We start from the raw sequence: 9371 nt of genomic DNA on the forward strand, positions 1-9371 counted from the left end.
AATATCAACCAAAGCGACTTTGCTGTGCTGATACTGCTAAAGGCTGAAAGCTAGGGGAAACTAGATACGTAATTTTTCCCGAGGCTACGGAGCTTTACTGTATTTTTTAATGATGATAGCATCCCCTTTGGTTGGAAATTCAAATGGTTGGTTCAAATGCCTCTGAGCACTATGGGACTTAACATCTGAGGTCATCAGTCCCCTACAACTTAGAACTACTTAAACCTAACTAACCTAAGGACATCACACACATCCATGCCCGAGGCAGGATTCGAACCTGCGACCGCAGCTGTCGCGCGGTTCCAGGCTGTGGCACCTAGAACCGCTCGGCCACTCAGGCCAGCTGGGAAATTCAGTAAATAAAATAGTTCAGTATTCAGATACCCAGGAGAGGACTACTCAAGAGGCTGACGTCATAAGGAAACACAAAACTGGCGTTCTACGAATCGGAATGTGGTATGTTAGATCTCGTAGTAGGGGGAGGTATGTTAGAAAACCTTAAAGGGCAAATGGAGCGGCTACAGTTAGATATTGTGAGAACAAGTGAAGATTATTGGCAAGTGGAACAGGACTTTCGGACAATTGAATACATCATTATAGATATAAAATCAAGCGGGGGGCTTGCAGGAGTAGGCTTAATAATGAATAAGAAAATAGGAATGCTGGTAGGCAACTGTGAATACAGGAGTGAACGCATTATTGTAACCAAGATACCAAGATGGACGCGAAGCCACCACCCACCACAGTAGTACAAGTTTATATGCCAACTAGCTCCACAGCTGGTGGAGAAATCGCAGAAAAATACGATGAGATAAAAGAGATTATTCAGACAGATTAGGGAGACGAAAATTTTGTCATTGGAATTCGATAGCAGGAAAAGGAAGAGAACGAAAAATTGTAGGTTAATGTGGACTGGGGAAAAGTAACCCAAGATGAAGCCGCCTGGTAGAATTTTGCGCATAGCACAATTCATTTACCACCAAGACCTGGTTTGAGAATCGCTAAGAGACCAAGAGACACCAGGAGGTTTCAGATTTACTATACAATAGCAATACAGAGGTTTAGGAATTAGATATTAAATTTCAACATATTTCCAGGGGCAGGTATGGACTCTGACCACAATTTACTTGTTATTAACTGTTAATTAAATTTTTAGAAATTGCAAAAATCTAGGACATTAAGGAGTTGGGATTTGGATAAGGTGAAAGAGCCAAAGAAACTGGTACGTCTGCCTAATATCGTATAGGGCCCCCGCGAACACGCAGAGGTGCAGAAACACGACGTGGCATGGACTCGACTGATGTCTGAAGTAGTGCTGGAGGGAAATGACACCATCAATCCTGCAGGGATGTCCATAAATCAGTGAGAAGACGAGAGCGTGGAAATCTCTTCTGAACAGCACGTTGCAGGGCGTCCAAGCAATGCTTAATAGCGTTCATGTCTGGCGAGTTTGGTGGCCAACGGAAGTGATTCAACTCAGAAGATTGTTTATGCAGACACTCTGTAGCAATTCTAGGCGTGTGGTGCGCCACATTGCACTGCTGGAATTTCCCAAGTCCGTCGAAATGCACAATGAACATGAATTAACGCAGGTGATCTGACAGGATGATTACGTACGTGTCACCTGACAGAGTCGTATCTAGACCTATCACGGGTTCCGTATCAATCCAGCTGCACACGTCCACACCATTACAAATCCTCCACCAGCTTGAACAGTAGCCCAAACAGGTTCCATCGATTCATGAGGTTGTTCCCATAGTCGTACACGTCCATCCGCTCGATACAATTTGAAACATGTTCCGAGTCATCTACAGTCCAATGTTGGTGTTGATGGGCCCAGGCGAGGCGTAAAGCTTTCTGTCGTGCAGTCATACGGATACACGAGTGGCCTTTGGCTCCTGAAAGCCCATATCGATGATGTTTCGTTGAATGGTTCGCACACTGACACTTGTTGATGGCCCAGCATTGAAATCTCCAGCAGTTTGCGGAAGGATTGCACTTCTGTCACGTTGAACGATTCTCTTCATTCGTCGTGGGTCCCGTTCTTGTAGGATCTTTCCGCGGCTGCGGCGATGTCGGAGATTTGATTTTGTATCGTATTCCTGATATTCACGGTATACTCGTGAAATGGCCGTATGGGATAATCTCCACTTCTTCGCTACCTCGGAGGTGCTGTGTCCCATCGCACGTGCGTCGACTATAACGCTACGTTCAAACTCCCTTAAATCTTGGTAACCTATCATTGTAACAGCAATAAACGATCTAACAACTGCGCCAGACTCTTTTTGTTTTATACAGGTTTGTCTGCTGTTTACATATCTCTGAGTAGGCATGCCTATACCAGTTTCTTTGGCGCTTCAGTGTAGAACTTAATTGATGAAAGGACGAAATATAAAAATGCAGTAAATGTAGTAGTTCTAACCCAATAAAAATGTCTGAAAAATGGGATTGATAAGAAGTGCAAGATTGTTCTGCAGAAATGGCTAAACGGTAAATGTAAGGTTTCAGAAGCGTGTTTCACTATAGGAAAGGTAGATACCTCCTACAGGAATATTAAAGGGGCCTTTGGAGAAAAGAGAAGCAGTTGTATAAACATCAAGAGCTCAAACTCAGAACTGGTCCTAAGCAAAGAAGAGAAAGCTGAAATGAGGAAGGAGTATACTGAGGATCTGTACAAGGGAGAAGAACTTGAAGGCAGTATTACTTAAGAGTACTTAGATGAAGATGAGATGGGAGAAAGGAATATGAGAGACCACTGAAAGTCCTGAGTGGTGACAAAGCCTCGAGGGTACACGACATTCTGTCAGAACAACTAATAACCTTGGGAGAACAGCCCACGTGTGGCTGGAGCAGAGCGGCCAATTGTTTCGCCAGTTTATACGTTGGTGAGCCAGGAGTGCTAACGATCGGTCTCAGTGGAACGTTGTTCTTATGGATCTTGGGTAATCCATACAGCCGAGGCGGTAGGGCTTCTGTGTTGCGTAGGTTTGTCAGTATGTCCGCCGGCAGAGAAGACGCCTTGATTAATCGATTCGTATTCCGAGTGATACGCTGCGTCGGATCTGCGCTTAGTTTTAGGTACGTCGTCGGATCTAATAGGTCTCGGATCTTTTGCTCATAATTTTCGGTCTTCATTACGACGGTCGCATTCCCCTTATCGGCAGGCAGTACCAATATACTCTTGTCGGCGTTGAGATTCTTAATGGCTTGTACCTCTTCTTTCTTCAGGTTGCAAGATGAATGTGCTACACCGAAGTTCTTGAGATGCAAGCGCCTATTCACCACCGCCCAAGCACATCGTATCTACGACAGAATGGAACGAGCTTTTCTTCGTGAGCGAATACATACAACACGGAGAGACTTGGCAAGAACGGATCAGGAACTTCTGGACACTTTCTACCAACTAAGTAGCAGAATGCATCGAGACGACTGGGACAACATCGACAGCATCACTCACAGGAGCATGCAGAACGAACTCGAGCGCTGCACCGAGCGGCAAAAGAAAAAGTTTGAAAGATGCCGGAAGCAGACCGACACGGCGAATCCCGACATGTCACACACAGTGGTCAACCTCACTGAACGACAATTGACCGAAGAGGAAGTGTCTGTTCTTCAAAATGGAGAGAACTTTGCTATCATCCCGAGAACTATACCTATGGAGGACATCATTGCCAACACCGAAGCAGCCATTCGGACCCTTCCTTGTGAAAGGGAAGAGGAAATAGGCACTGAAACAGCCAGGATACTGCGCCGAGCAAAACCACCAGCTTGCAACCTGAATAAAGAAGATGTACAAGCCATTAAGAATCTCAACGCCGACAAGAGTATATTGGTACTGCCTGCCGATAAGGGGAATGCGACCGTCGTAATGAAGACCGAAGATTATGAGCAAAAGATCCGAGACCTATTAGATCCGACGACGTACCGAAAACTAAGCGCAGATCAGACGCAGCGTATCACTCGGAATACGAATCGATTAATCAAGGCGTCTTCTCTGCCGGCGGACATACAGAGAAACTTGCGCAACACAGAAGCCCTACCACCTCGGCTGTATGGATTACCCAAGATCCATAAGAACAACGTTCCACTGAGACCGATCGTTAGCGCTTCTGGCTCACCAACGTATAAACTGGCGAAACACTTGGCCTCTCTGCTCCAGCCACACGTGGGGAGGACCGACACATACGTTAAGGACTCAGGACATTTCATTGAGAAGCTGAAGAAACTGAAACTTGCGCCAAACGACATCCTGGTCAGTTTTGATGTTGTTTCGTTATTTACGAAATTGCCACTCAGTGACGCTCTGGAGCACATCGGTTCCATGTTCCCGCAAGACATCAAAAAGCTCTTCCATGCATGTCCCACCACGAGCTATTTCACGTGGAATGGCGATTTCTACGAACAGCTGGAAGGCGTCGCCATGGGTAGTCCTCTCAGTCCAGTGGTGGCCAACTTCTTCATGGAACAATTCGAAGCACAGGCACTGGACTCGGCGACTTGCAAACCTAAGGTGTGGTACAGGTACGTCGATGATACTTTCGTGGTGTGGAGCCATGGTGAAGAACAGCTCGGTGAATTCCTGAGACACTTGAACAGCCTCCATGCCAACATAACATTTACCATGGAAGTAGAAAAGGACAAGAAACTGCCATTTCTAGATGTGCTAGTCACAAGGGACGATGAAAACCTGGGACACAGCGTGTATCGAAAACCGACACACACGGGCCGATACCTGCACAAACTGTCAAACCACTACCCGAGCCAGAAAAGAGTCATGATTAGTACGCTCGTAACGAGAGCAGGACGAATATGTGAGCCTCAACACCTCAAACGAGAAATGCAACACCTGGAAACTGTTCTGAGGAGCAATGGGTACTCCACAGATTACATTAGAAGTGTAAGAGAGCCAAACACTCGGCGAAGTAAGGATCCAGAAAAAGAAATGTCGGGTACGGCCTTTCTGCCATACATTCCCAGAGTGACGGACAGAATCGGCCGTATACTGCGCAAACACGGCGTAAAGACGATTTTCAAACCGACAAGGAAGATCAAAGAGTGTCTTAGATCGGCGAAGGAGAAAAGAGACCCACTTGCAATGTCGGGAATATACCGTATACCATGCACATGCGGAAAAGTTTATGTCGGAATGACTGGACGATCAATTAACACCAGGATCAAAGAGCATAAGCGACATTGCAGGTTGAGGCAGGTGGAGAAATCGGCCGTGGCAGAGCACGCACTGAATGAGACCGACCACGTAATAAAATTCGCCGACACGGAAGTTCTGGCTGTAGAGAAGCACTATCACACGCGCTTGTTCAGAGAAGCTGTAGAAATCCAAAAACACGCGAACAGTTTCAACAAGAAAGAGGAAAGCCTTAAGGTAAACGGATCCTGGCTTCCCGTACTGCAGCGAACGACCGTCGCAGGTAGCAAGAGGAGAACCGCACCGGAAATGACCGCGGAGAAGCCCTCGGATGTTGGCGCGCCAGGTACATATAGTCTGCGGCCGCGAGCTCGCCTCCAGTTCACCACCGGCAATGGAGGGTGAAGCTTTGACAATGCCAGCCACTCGTTCTGGCGAAACGTCAGAAAAATCATTAGATGAACGTCGGCCGAATAACCCGAGACAGAAGCCAATAGGCAGTTTGTCAACAAGTGGCCACGAAAGCCTTAACAATTAAGCAAACACCTGTTGGGGAGGAAGGACGAATGTGTTTTTGTATCTTTGATTTTAGTAAGGAAGAAGGTGTTTCACGATTTATCACGTAAACAGTAGATTGATATTCATTGTTTATGCACATTCGCTAGGTGAACAAAGACGGTAAGACAGAGATGTGACCACACCAAGGACGATGACGAAGACGATATCTAGAAAATGAATAAATGTATTTATCATTTATCGTATTATATGAAAAAGTTTTGCACACTTTGGTAACACAATGAAGCTTCAAACTGAATATTCCAGCACTTAAATTTTCTGCATAGATTCTAAAAGTGGCACTACAGTTTTTTTTTGAGTCATCAGTGTTCTGAATATTTTGATACCCCCGCCACAAATTCCTCTCCTGTGCCAACCTTTCCATCTCATACTAGCACTTACCACCTACGTCTGCAATTATTATTTGCTAGGTATGTTTCAACATCTGTCTTCCTCTACATTTTTTTTCCTCCATTGCGCCTTCTAATGTCATGGAAGTTACACCGTGGTATCGTAACAGATCATCCTATCATCTGTCCCATCTTCTTGTCAGTGTTTTCCATACATTCCTTTCCTCGCCGATACTGCGGATAACCCTCATTCTTTAGCTTATCAGTCCACCTAATTTTCAACATTCTTCTGTAGCACCACGTTACAAACGCTTCTATTCTCTTCAGTTTCGGTTTCCGCACAGTCTATGTTACACTACCATACAATTCTGTGCTCCAAATGTAAGAGCTCCGAAATTTGTTCTTCAAATTAAGGCCTATGTTTGATACTAGCAGACTTGTCTTGGCCAGAAATGCGCATTTTGCCAGCGCTAATCAACTATTGATGCACTCCTTGCTCCGTGCGTCATGCGTTATTTCGCTGCGTAGATTGCAGAATACCTTCAGTTCATTCACTTCGTGATCGTCAGTCCCGATGTCAAGTTCCTAGCTGTTCTCATTTCTGCTACTTCTTGTTACTCTAACCCATAATGCGTATCCATTAGATAATTCATTCCATTCAGCAGATCCTGCAATTATTCTCCACTTTCACTGAAGGTAACAATGCATCACCGAATTTTACATTGAAACCCTTTCACCATGAATTCTAGTTCCACTTTCGAACCTCTCCTTTATTTCCGTCATTGGTTCTTCGACGTATAGACTCAACAGTAAGGGCGAAGGACTGTATCTCTTTCCTATAACCTTCTTAATCCGTGCACTCGTACATTGTCATCCACTCTTACCGTTCACTCTTGGCTCTTGTACATATTGCACATTACCCATGTTTCCCTATTACTTACACCTACTTTTCTCAGAATTTCGAACATATTGCACCATTTCACATTGTCGAACGCTTTTTCCAGGTCTACAAATCCCATAATCGCTTCTTAATTATTCTTCAGTCTTGCTACCATTACCAATCGCAACATCAGAAATGCATCTCTGGTGCCTTTACCTTTTACAAAGCCAAACTGATGGTCACGTAACCTAACCTCAATGTTCTTTTGTACTCTTCTGTATATTTTGCTTGTCATCAACTGGAAAGCACGATCTATGAAGCTGATTGTGTGACAATTCTCCAACTTTTTAGCTGTTGCAATCTTCGGAATTGAGTGGATAATGTTCCTCTGAAGATCAGATGGTATATAGCCAGACTCACAAATTCGACACACCAAGGTGAATAGTCTTTTTGTTGCCATTTGCCCCAATGATTTTAGAAATTCTGATAGAAAGTTATCTATCCACCCCACCTTATTGATGTCCGCCCCAGTAGCTGAGTGGTCAGCGTGACGGATTGCCGTCCTCTGGGTCCGGGTTCGATTCCCGGCTGGGTCGGAGATTTTCTCCGCTCAGGGACTGGGTGTTGTGTTGTGTTCATCATCATCTCATCCCCATCCGGCGTGCAGGTCGCCCAATGTGGCGCCGAATGTAATAAGACCTGCGATATGGCGGCCGGACCTGCCCCGCGAGGGGCCTCCCGGCCAATGACGCCAAACGCTCATTTCCATTTACCTTATTGATCTTAAGTCTTTCATAACTCTTCAAATTCTGATTCTAATATACTGAATCTAATATGTGGGTGCTCTTTCCTCGAAGGTTGGCCATATTCTTGAGAAACACTGCTTTAAGGTGATCTTTCGGCCCCCCCCACGAAGATTGCAGGTTTACTCGGCTCTGTGAAGGATTATTTACAGCTTCGTAAAGCGGGTGTGTATCAGATTCCTTACGGAAATTGTGAGAAGTCGTACATAGGTCAAACAACACGCACCGTTCATGAGAGATGTGTGGAGCATCGAAGATACACATGCTTATTACAGCCAGACAAGTCAACTTTGGCCGAACATTGTATTGATACAGGGCATCACATGAATTACAGTGATGTGAAGATTTTAACATCCTTCTCTTCCTTTTGGGAATTTGTCTTCAAGGAAGCTATATAGATTACATTAGCTAGTAATTAATAAACAGAGATAATGGTTTTAATTTGGACTAAGCATGGAATCCGGATCCTGGGGTGATTAAACTGCAGATAAGTCGTCATGGTGTTAACGCCGCCGATCACACGTCGACAAGCGAATCGAATGTCTGTACGCCTTCGCCACAGGCGGCGCATGTTTAAGCGTATTTCTCTGCCACCGACCAGCGTCTGCGACCCGCATGCGGGGTACCGCCGCGGTGGAGCATATAAGGCCGCGCTTGGCATCTTGTCGTCAGTCTTGTGACTCATTCTGAGGATGGCCGGACGATACGCGGCCGAAATATCAGTGGAGGAAATTTTATTTGTGCCGCTGCATGCCCGAAATTTAATGGACTAAAATAAAACTGTATTATATTTAAGATTTATTACATTCAAAGTACATATTCCCACATCTAATTCGTCTGTTTTACTTATTACAATGCACGAAATTCCCTTAGTGGCTCCACTTAAGTAAATTGCAGGTTAGTAGGCGACATTACAATGCTGTTTACGATGCTGTAACTGATATCCATCTGGTGTAACTATATAAGACCCAGCAACTCCTAACGCTTTACGTGTAATACTCAACGCCAAAGGTCTAATGTCTAATGGGTAATGCCTAATGCCAAACGCTTATTTCCTAAAGCTTTATGCCTAATAACGCTTCGTTCAATCCGCACATTAAACTGGAATAGCGTTATTTCTGAATGAGGGAAAGAGGTGTTAGATAACTCAAGTGTTAGCCAGTATATTATATCTTATTGTTGCAGCTGACTGTGCAGTGGGTGTCAATTATTAGACGGAAAAGTTATATTCCCTCAGAGATATATTGTTTTTGCCTGGAGGAGCTTTGTGCTCGGCATTAGGTTTCGTCCGTATAACTTATTAAACTACACACAACTTGCTTACTGACAACACTGAACACGTCTAGAGCAATACTGCAGATCCTAATTACAGCTTTCAGACATAAAACAGCAGTTCAGTGTGCTAAACACTGCCCTGCTTCGCTCGGTAGGCATTAGGGTTAGGGGTTTGGCTTTATGAATTAGTCACTAGCCACTAGACATTAGGTGTTACTGGATCTCAAAGAGTATTCTAACAATGAATGGATATCACCTACTGGATCTGAAATAGTATTTTATCACCAGAAGCTCTGAGTCAGATCTGCAGTGGTTCTGTAAATGAATTTAATGTTGCCAATAAGTAAGTTGTGTGTATCTTA

At 44.7% G+C, this 9371-nt stretch overlaps 1 non-coding gene across 1 annotated transcript; it reads right to left on the reverse strand.

Annotated features, from left to right (window-relative positions):
• Window positions 1-256: 256 nt before the first annotated feature.
• Trnas-gga lies at window positions 257-340 on the reverse strand. Its single transcript is given in 2 exon segments — window positions 257-291; window positions 301-340. It is a non-coding gene; the product is annotated as a tRNA-Ser (tRNA).
• Window positions 341-9371: the final 9031 nt, after the last annotated feature.

The sequence above is a fragment of the Schistocerca americana genome, chromosome 6 (genome assembly GCF_021461395.2).
Source record: "Schistocerca americana isolate TAMUIC-IGC-003095 chromosome 6, iqSchAmer2.1, whole genome shotgun sequence".
Classification (NCBI taxonomy): domain Eukaryota; kingdom Metazoa; phylum Arthropoda; class Insecta; order Orthoptera; family Acrididae; genus Schistocerca; species Schistocerca americana.